Consider the following 11,179-nt stretch of genomic DNA (forward strand, 5'->3'; position numbering starts at 1 on the left):
TTAACTCTATACTTCAAAATGCGTAGAATAAACCACCACCTTATTTAAACTTCACTAGGATATACCTATCAATCCTTTTGGCTGCACGGAAATTGTCCACTAATCCTTTTTACCCTTGCTATCTGATGGTTACTTAATGACTGGTGGATCTGCCGCAGCTGACTCTTTATATTTTATGCTGTCTTTTCAGATTGAACAGGTGAGTTTAATCTGAGTGTAAAGTTTACTATACTTCTCGGATAAGACCCTATTTTGCGCTGTTCTCTCCTACAGCTTCTTGGTTAAATGTCCACTGATGACAGCTGTTCATCCAACAGCTGTCTCATATTTATGGTTGGCCTAAAGGATACTTATAGTTTTATCAAGCCTTTGACATGTCATAGTAATATGTCCGAAGTTTCGATCAGTGCTGATGATGCTAAGACCCCAACAACCCTCACTAATGTGAAAGGGCACAAGCTGTGATTCTTGTGCCCCTTCGGATTTAATAGGTTTTTTGCCTTCTTGAGACAGTCAAGCAAGCAGTCAATAGATCTATACACCACATACTTGACTTTCCATGGAAAGTTTGAGAAAACTCAATCAAAGCTACTGTAACATAGGAGTGGGAATGAAAAGAGGAACAAGAAGGACTTGGGAGGAGTAGCTCTTCTGGTTGAGAATATAAATTGTGTAGTCACCTCCAAAGGTCAACTATTGTTTAATAAGACTTTTGACATATTGTGACTTTTCAGTAGTTTTTTAAAAATATTTTTAGTACATTTTTTATAGTGAAATCATAAATATAATTTTCTCTTTTTTTGTGAGTCTCCCAAGGGCTCAAACCTACAACTTTCAACATAGCATGCATGAGCCACAGACTCCACTACATTTTCGTAGATCTGATCAGTGATGGTTTGATTGTTGAGACCTCACTTATATCACTAATCGAAGGGGCAGAAGCACTCAGTGGTTTTCCCCTTTGCCTTTCATTAGTTTCTCTACTTTCTTTGATTATCTGCATGTCTGGTGTACAGATGCACACACTACTTAAGCTTTAGTCACACTAAATGACTTACCAATGATCACGACCAGTGATATGACCTGGCCATGATCGTTGGTAAGTCGTTGTGTGGCCGCTGGGGAGCTGTCACACAGACAGCTCTCTCCAGCGACCAACGATCAGGGGAAAGACTTCAGCATCGTTGAAACTGTCTTCAACGATGCCGAAGTCCCCTGCAGCACCCGGGTAACCAGGGTAAACATCTGGTTACTAAGTGCAGGGCCGCGCTTAGTAACCCGATATTTACCCTGGTTACCATTGGAAAAGTAAAAAAAAAACACTACATACTCACATTCTGATGTCTGTCACGTCCCCCGCCATCAGCTTCCCTGCACTGACTGTGTCAGCGCCGGCAGTAACAGCGGTGACGTCACCGCTGTGCTCTGCTTTATGGCCGGCTCTGACACAGTCAGTGCAGGGAAGCTGACGGCGGGGGGACGTGACAGACATCAGAATGTGAGTATGTAGTTTTTTTTTTTTACTTTTACAATGGTAACCAGGGTAAATATCGGGTTACTAAGCGCAGCCCTGCACTTAGTAACCCGATATTTACCCTGGTTACAAGTGAACACATCGCTGGATCGGCGTCACACACGCCGATCCAGCAATGACAGCGGGTGATCAGCAACCAAAAAAAGGTCCTGATCATTCCCCAACGACCAACGATCTCCCAGCAAGGGCCTGATCGTTGGTCGCTGTCACAAATAACGAGATCGTTAGCGGGATCGTTGCTATGTCACAAAAGGTGTGACATTGCAACGATATCGTTAACGATATCATTATGTGTGACTCCAGCTTTACTCAGCTCTATGAGGAAAGTTAAACAAATGCAGTCATAGACAACGTCAGCCATCATTGCTTGAGCCCCTTCATATTAGTGATCCGTGGGGGTCAGCACCCAGATCATCACTGATAAAGATGAGTAAACTCAAGTTTGAGTCAAATTTCCTAAATTCATAGTTCAAGATGCGTGTTAACCTCTCTCATCAAATTTTTAGGAAAAATTATGCAAAATTGGTGAATTTGATTTTTAAATGATCTGCTCATCTCTAATCATTGACTAAAACTTCTGACATATCAAAAAATTTTATGGAACTATATGTACTCTTATAATGGTGGCCATACTCCTAAGATAACTTCCATCAAAGAATCATAGAATTACGTTTATAGCCTGGTCTACCACAACTTTAACAACCATGATGATCAAGTGTCCTACAGATATGGTGGAGTTGACCATACACCAGATAGTCTCCGATAACTATTTCTCGTGTATGAATCCATCATGCATGAGAAGTTTAATGGGGAGAGGGAAACAAATTACTGCCAAACCCTTCTGACAGTGAGTTATCTTCTACTGGATTCTTCTGTTTCCTGACTTTTCGAGAGGTCATCATTCACATGCTGCCAGAACTGGTGGGCTGCATCAACGTTGATCTTAAGTCTAGGACCAGAGTAATCAAACAAAGTAGTAGTAGCTCATTGCTTTTTTATTTCAGTAGAAAGCTATATCAGGAATCATACTTTCAAGGCTTCCCAGTCCTTTGAACAGGACATTTTACCGCACTTTTTATTTTTTCGGGGTCAGTAGACCTTTAAGAACAATGTTCTTGCCTAAGAACGTTAGGGACAAAAGGAAAGGAAATGTTATGGCTGTCAGAGGAGGCAGAACATGACCCAGTGATCGAAAAACCAACTCAATATCAAGCAAAACTGTTCTTCCTTTGTCTACCATATTTACTAGAATGACGGGGAGGGGAGGGGGAAAAGATTATTCATAAAGCAGCCAAATTTTGCTTCCTGCCATGGAAACTATTTTTTTTGTTATCGAGCCCCAAGGAAAGAAGATGGCCTGCCAAAAAAACAATGAGCTGCTGAAAGTAGGATTAAACTCAGGGTTACCCACTTCAAAGGCAGTAATGTAGGAGTCCACTTGTGAATGCTAATCAGACGTCCAGAGCTGACTGTAAAGGAAGATTATACCCCCATCTCTTTGAGATGGTAACAGCCATCATTCACAGGGCCACTATCTCAGCTGGAGGTGCCATATGCAAATAGGGGTGCATGGTGTGGTTCATGTTATACATTTACTGGATTACAGGACTTGACAAAACGTTTCCCCTTTCATCTCCGTCTTGCAGACAAAGATTTTTCTGTTCCCTGTTAGGCTTGAAGGAAACCATACAGGCAGAGCCATTAATATTAATTATAGAATTAATTCAGAAGACGTTCACACACAGAACGTTTCCTTGTTAGGATTATAGGAGCAGCGCCATAGACATGTGTGATTCCTGGAGAGCCGTCCAGACTTTCACAAGAGCTTTCATTCTAAGGGGAAGCAGCCGTTATCTCACAGAGGGGCCAGTCGGGGACTTCCGAGCCTTTACCGTTGACCTTGCACTGCTCATTGTAGATGAATTGCAAATTCTGATTTAAAGGGATTGTTCACCTTATGTTATTTTTTTTTTAACAAATGTGTTTGGAATATGATTTTGTGGCACTTTCTAATATATAAGTAGTTGAGGTTCTCCTCCTCTATAAGCTGCACAGTGATACTGTTCTCAGCATAGCCACTGATGGAGGAACATGTGACCAGACCCCGCCCACCAGCCTCATCCAATTGGAAAACAGGAGTGTTTCCTATTGGAGGAGCCTGATGGGCGGGTCTGGTCACATGCTCCTCCATTAGCGGCCATGCTGAGAACGGGAGAGCTGCGCAATGAAAAAGAAGGGGAACATGTAATGTTTATATATTAGTAAGTGCCAAAAAATCATAGCACCGGCACATCTGTTAAATTAAAGATAAAGTGGACAATCCAATTATGTGTACTACATAGATTCCTCTGTGGCCAGCAGCCATTTTTATTATCACATAGTCACAGAGTCACCATGTCTTCAAGAAAGTACAGAATCAGTTCAATCTTTGTCCTTTCCCTTTTTCTCTTCGGGTTTTTCATACTTTGTTTATGGCAGACTGAGAGTGAATAGATTGAAAGATCCACAATCATTGAATTTAGAAGGATCTGAGGATGATGGTTTTATATGCAGTAGGTATCACCAGATTTACCCGGCAGCTGCTTATCCTCAGAAAGCTCCAATCCTTAGTAATTCGAGAGGGAGTAACGATATGAAGCAAAGTGAATTCATGTCGAATTTTTAGGAATTTGTTGAGCCTGGAGAATTCGAACAATTTGCGAGAGTACGTCACAATTCACAGCTTAGCCGTAGAGATAGGTAGAGAAAGCCCTTAAAACTGTACATATAGTGACCGTTTCACAGATGGTACGCCAGTACAAAATATGCGTTGAAAAGTTGAAAAATTTTTGTGCAAAAATTTAGTGACAAATGGTGTTTTCATACCAGTTTGTATCAGTTTTGCCAAATGTCACTTCTTAACCCCTTTACAGTTTCAAAGTCCTTTACCTTTTTGCCAACAGTTTCTGGAAAGGAATGAAGGTAACTGGGTGGTATGGCCCCTTTTGCCCCATTATATGCCAGCACTGGGTATGAGATGTAGAGAGTTTACCTGTGAAATGGCTGTAGCCGCATACAGTGCAATATGCAGGGAAGGATAAGCCTTCATTGTCAGGTTGCCAGTCGAGGCTTAGCATCACATATGTGAAAAGGACTGTAATACAGCACAGCTTTGTAGGACGTGAATGTGAATTTGGCAGAAGTTCACATCGCCAGCTTTAATTAAGCAGCTGCGTATTAAACATATGTATTTTCTTATTTCGCTTTAATACCTATTAATGACGTTAGCTGTGAATAGCAAAGTATGAATGATTCATTAAAGTCTCAGGCTGACTTCCAGAATTGGAGGTAGTTCAATAAAGAAGCCCTCCTCCTCCTCTTCCTCCTCCTCCTCCTCCTCCTCCTCTTCCTCCTCCTCCTCTTTCTCCTCATCCTCCCCCCCGTAAAGTTTTTATCCTCTTAATATATTGCAGTCATCATATTATACAGCACTGTGTACTTACAATTGCTCATTTTGCCTTTCTACCTAGCTAATTCTTCTCTTTTCTCGGCTCTATGTAGAAACAGGAGGTCTCTTGTCCCTGCATTTATCATTCCCCTCTTCAACTACTGATCCAGTTTAGCCCTGGCATGGTTCCCCTCCTCCCTCCATTCGGTGACGCCGATGTACTCACCGATCCAGTCGCAGCAGCGTCCCTGCATGTCTCTTCCTCCTCCTCAGTGCACACTGCTCTGTCTCCTGGCGTCATTCTTAGTGCATGCATGCGCCCACTACATCTGCTCTTAAAGGGGCAGTGCTTGGTAAATGCCCCAGCTAAATGCGCATGTGGTTAATGCCCTAGGCATTTAGTTAATGTGAGCATCCACAAGCCAATAGCTGGGAGGCATCTTGTATATAAGACATCCTCCCCAATAGGGAGGTGCCTGAGCAACCTCTATAGCATAGTGTTAGGTGTGTTGGTGTGTGCACTTGTATGTTGCCAGGTCCCTGTCTCTGGTCTTTTAAAGCTATTCCTGTATCCTGTGTTCCCATTATGGTGATACCCTGCTCTTCTGTCCCTGTAGTCTTGTGTAGGTTACGTTATCCTGTAGCCATGTCTGCTGTATCGGTACCCCATGGCCACATAGGCGGTACCTGAGCAGTTTTCTGAAGACCTATGTGTCTGTACCTGTCCTAAGTAGTTGTCCTGTCTGCTATCCAGAAACTGCATAGTCCAAACCTGATCCTAGAGGCTGTTCTGCCCTGTTTGGGATTCTCTGTCTGTATTAATGAGTTTGACCCTTGGGGTCAGCTGCTACTGCCAGACGCCACCCTGGAGTGGCAGCTGGCAGCTACCTGCCACACAAACCTGACCTCACTACAGTGATAATAGATAGATAATGGATAGATAGATAGATAATACATAGATAGATAACAGATAGATAGATAATAGATAGATAATAGATAGATAATAGATAGATAATGGATAGATAGATAGATAGAAAAAATGATAGATGATAGATAGATGATAGATAGATAGATAGATAGATAGATAGATAGATAGATAGATAGAAAAAATGATAGATGATAGATAGATGATAGATAATAGATAGATAGATAGATGATAGATAGATAGATAGATAGATACATAGATAACAGATAGATAGATAAATGATAGATGATAGATAATAGATAGATGATAGATAGACAGATATAGATAGATGATAGATAGATAGATAGATAGATACTGTAGATAGATAGACGATAAATGATAGATAGATAGATAGATAGATAGATAGATAGATAGATAAATGATAGATGATAGATAATAGATAGATAGATAGATAGATAACAGATAGATGATAGATGGATAGATATATAATGGATAGACAGAGAGATAGATAACAGATAGATAGATAGATAGATAACAGATAGATAGATAGATAGATAGATAGATAGATAGATAGATAGATAGATAGATAGATAGATAGATTGATAGATGATAGATAGATAGATAGATACTGTAGATAGATAGATAGATAGATAGATAGATAGATAGATAGATTGATAGATGATAGATAGATAGATAGATAGATAGATTGATAGATGATAGATAGATAGATAGATAGATTGATAGATGATAGATAGATAGATAGATAGATTGATAGATGATAGATAGATAGATACTGTAGATAGATAGATAGATAGATAGATGATAGATAGATAGATACTGTAGATAGATAGACGATAAATGATAGATAGATAGATAGATAGATGGATACGGTAGATAGACGATAAATGATAGATAGATAGATAGATAGATAGATAGATAGATACGGTAGATAGATTTTTTTTTTACATCCTTTACACTCAGAGAAATACATTTGTTGCTGTATGTTCTATAGAAATGGGTATTTTTCTCTCCAAAAACATGTTCAGAGAGGAATAAGCACAAAAGTCATTTTTGCATATGGCAATTGTTACAATAACCTGCTGCTTATGGAACAAGCTTCATCCAGATACGTGTTAGGAATGTGCGGCACTTATTTGCCATTGTCCTTAGAGACATAATGAATGGAGTCATTTACTCTTCCAGGACTCGCCTCTATCAGGAACATGTAGCAGAACTAGGGATGGATTTAGTGCAAGCGGCCACAAACCCCAGTGTCACCTTCTAGGGTTCCTTGTCCTGCAGGCAGCTATTAGTATGTGCTGGGATCCTTTTATAACACTAGCTGAACAGCGCCTTCTGCTGGTGGGCAAATGCAATGACTGTAAAAAAATATCAACCCGTGCAATGCAGCCTAATGACAATGACACCTGGCCCGGACTCTCTGTTCTCCATAAGCTGCACTTTCAGGGCCTCAGAGCCGATTTATCCTGTCCAGATGTACAGGATTAATTATTTAGCCTTGCTGAACTTACAAACCTCCTCCAAATCCAGGGCTTATGCTTTTTTTTTTTTTTCATTTTTCTTCTTTTTTTTAATCTCTTCATGATTATTTTGCTTGTTTGACTCTCTTGAGCGTGACAACCTGTGGACTCTGCCCACTTTAACCCATTAACGACAGCCGATACGCCTTTGTAACAGCGGCAGTTAAGGGGCCTTATTCCTCAGCGCCACTTTTTAACAGTACTGGGAAATAAGTGTATAGCGCCCCCAGCATCGGAAAATCTTGAGAGTCTCTCCTCTAAAATGTTCCGGCATACCAGAGGAGAGAGAAATCAGCTTTGTACCCTGGCCCTCCACATCATCTTCCTGGAACAAAATGGTGGGCGCATGCACAGTGCGCCCGCTGAGATCTGCCGACCGGTACTCAGCTACAATAGATTTTTCCTATTGATTCATTTTGATCACTGTGATAGACCATATCACAGTAACCAAAATAAAAAAAATAGGAAATCAAACCTCGTATTGTCACACCCTTGCTTACATGAAAATAAAATGAAAAAAACATTTTTTTTCCATTATTTGCAGTTAGGGTTGGGGTTAGGTGTGGGTTAAGTTTGGGGACAGAAGTGGGTTAGGGTTGGGGTTAGAGCTGTGGTTAGGGTTGTGTAAGGGTTAGGGTTGTGTTGGGGTTACGGTTGTGTTGGGGTTAGGGGTAAGGGTTGGGTTTAGGGTTGTGTAGGGGTTAGGATTGTGTTGGGGTTAGGGCTCTGTTGGGGTTAGGGAAGTTGTTAGAGTTGTGGTTAGGTGTGGAGTTAGGGATGTGTTGGAGTTAGGGTTGGGTTTAGGGCTGTGTTAGGGTTGGAGTTATATTTGAGGGTTTTCCACTGTTTAGACATATCAGTGGCCACATGGCTTTAGAACTCTATTAACCTGCAGAATACCCGCATATCTGCAGGTTAAAAGTTTTTTTTTTTTTACATGTCAGGTTCCCTTTAAGATCCAATTGCAGCAGTTAAACTAAGGTGCCAGCTGTACAACACAGCCGGCACCTGCACTGTATAGAGCAGGCTCAGCTGCATAGGACCCATTGGGCTCCCTCATAGCAATATGCCCCGGCTGCCATATTTGGTGGTTCTGTAGAAATTGACACAACAATACAAAGCAACAATATGAACATAGATGGAATAGATTTTTTTTTTGGTTAAAGAGTTAAATAAAATGTCAATCAATTAGTAAATCAATTTCAAGTCCTTTCACCAAAAAATATATAAGGTACCACGAGGATATACAAAGTGGTGAGATGGACCTAATCACTTCATTGGATGAGTCTTAAAATTCTGGGTCATCAGTTTTCTGGAATATTGTCTATAAAGGTGTTTTTCTAAGGCCGGTTTCACGCATCCAAGTTTTCACTGTGTGTGACCAGATGGAGATTCCTGGTGGCCACAGATCTCCAGAACAGAACTGAACAGTCTCATACCTGTATATGACTACGAGACTGTTAGGTTTTGGCCAGGAGACCTCCGGAAATTGCAGTCTGGGTGTGAACCGTGAAACTACAAAACTCAGACATATTTGATTTAAAGGGAACCAGATCAAAAGTGACCAGTTTTTCCCCTTGGTATTGCTCCCCTGAGTATTCCCTTTTTTTTGTTTTCTTTTTCGTATCCACCATATGATTTTAGAGATATGGGCCTTTTGCCTTAGCGCACATCTTTGGTTTTTACTAAGGGGGCGTGGTTTACAGGAACCTCTTGGGCGTGTCTATAGGCTACTCTGCATAACTGGGTTACGCCCCCTCGATGAAGACCATAAAAATCTGCACTAAATAAAAAGGCCCACATCGCTGGACCCGTATGGAGGATTTTATAAATATAAACAGCGGAACACTCAGGAATACAGTAAGAGCAAAAATGAATCACTTTTGACCCGATGACAGGTTCTCTTTAAATATATTCACCTTTAAAATGTTGCATTACAGAATATGTTAAGGACTTTGGGTCCTGAAAGGGTTAATATTGTGAGAATGAAACATAGCGAATTAAAAATCTTTATTTTTCTGAGAGGCTACTGGGCCTCTTGTAAAGTCTGTCCAAGAGAATTTAATTTTAATAAAGGTATTTTAATTGCCAAATTCAGGACATTTTGAAGACATTATAGACAGTAAAATAAAAAAAGAAAAAAAAGCTATAAAAAAGAAAACTGGGAAAAATATCAAGCACAGAATAATCCAAAAGAAACACGGCTAAGCCTTATAAAACTTTTTTGCATTTGATCTATTCCGGTAATAAATTTGTAGAAACGTTGTCTTGCAAGATTTTCCTCTCTCAGATCACAAAATTATTTTTATGTAGATTAGTCAGAAGTCATACTAAGTTATTTAACCCCTAGTAAGACAGACCGTTCCCTTTTTTATTTGGTGATATTTAGTTTTCTGAAAGGTAATGTGTCTTCAGAAAATGATCTGTTGTTTAAATAATGATTATGGATTAAATGTCATTTTCAATATTTTTGATAATTGTTTTTTTCCATTATTTAGATCTAAAAAAAAAAAACTTGTAATTTTACAATGGCCGCTAAGCCTTTTACAAGACTCCTACCTCCTGTTCTTTTCAGAAGCCACTTGGACATTAACAGCAATAGACTGACTCAGTCCCTATCTGATTATATAGAAGCTTTATCTAAGAATGCTCAAATCTGGGTTTATCTGTAAAGAGATTAGTAGGTGAGCTGTGATATCAGCTAGTGGAAATGTTGGATTCTGTGTTATGTACTGTATATAGAGGTGTTATCAGCCATTGTACAGGAGGAGGAGGTGAGCTGTGACATCACCTATTGTTAATGGTGGATCCTGTGTTATCTACTGTATATAGAGGTGTTATCAGTCATTGTACAGGAGGAGGAGGTGAGCTGTGACATCACCTATTGTGAATGGTGGATCCTGTGTTATCTACTGTATATAGAGGTGTTATCAGTCATTGTACAGGAGGAGGAGGAGGTGAGCTGTGACATCACCTATTGTGAATGGTGGATCCTGTGTTATCAACTGTATATAGAGGTGTTATCAGTCATTGTACAGGAGGAGGAGGTGAGCTGTGACATCACCTATTGTGAATGGTGGATCCTGTGTTATCTACTGTATCTATAGGTGTTATCAGTCATTGTACAGGAGGAGGAGGAGGTGAGCTGTGACATCACCTATTGTGAATGGTGGATCCTGTATATTTTACTGTATATAGAGGTGTTTTCAGTTTTCAGGGATAATCTCTTTCACGTTGTGATTTTCATTCTATGAGCCTCTGGTTCTTGAGAAAAGGCAATTCCCGGCTGGGTTAAAGTTATACACTGCTCAACTCTTTGGCACCATAGCGAGTTTTGTCCTTTGCAACATGGCAGTCAATAAGAATATCTGTCAGCCAAAGGAGTGACAGCTATTTTTTTATGACCACTGTAGCAGCGAGTTAGGTAAACGCATAGGCACGTAGTGTCTTGTTCACACAGGAAGATTTATTAAAAGTCTTTCATCATAAAGCAAAACCAACAGCTTTTTCTTCAGCATGTTGACCAGAAAAGAAAAACACAAAATAGTTCATATCATAGAAGGGGCTCACTTGGCCAGAGCAACATCCAGACAGCAGACAGAGGTCTTTCTGCCTCTTAACTCACAGACACAGACTGAGGCTGCTGATCTTCTTTAAATACTCCATTCAAAGCATGGAAGTGGAGACATGGCAATGGCTAATCCCACCCAGCTCTTCTGGCCGTTCCTAAAACCCGGACCCAAAATACAGGC

General features: G+C 40.3%; 1 protein-coding gene across 1 annotated transcript in view; it reads left to right on the top strand.

The window, feature by feature from the left end:
• TRABD2B (TraB domain containing 2B) overlaps positions 1-11,179 on the top strand; it is a 298,954-nt gene that overhangs the window by 165,395 nt on the left and 122,380 nt on the right. The window lies entirely within an intron of this gene.

The sequence above is a fragment of the Ranitomeya imitator genome, chromosome 8 (assembly GCF_032444005.1).
Source record: "Ranitomeya imitator isolate aRanImi1 chromosome 8, aRanImi1.pri, whole genome shotgun sequence".
NCBI classification, from domain to species: Eukaryota; Metazoa; Chordata; class Amphibia; order Anura; family Dendrobatidae; genus Ranitomeya; species Ranitomeya imitator.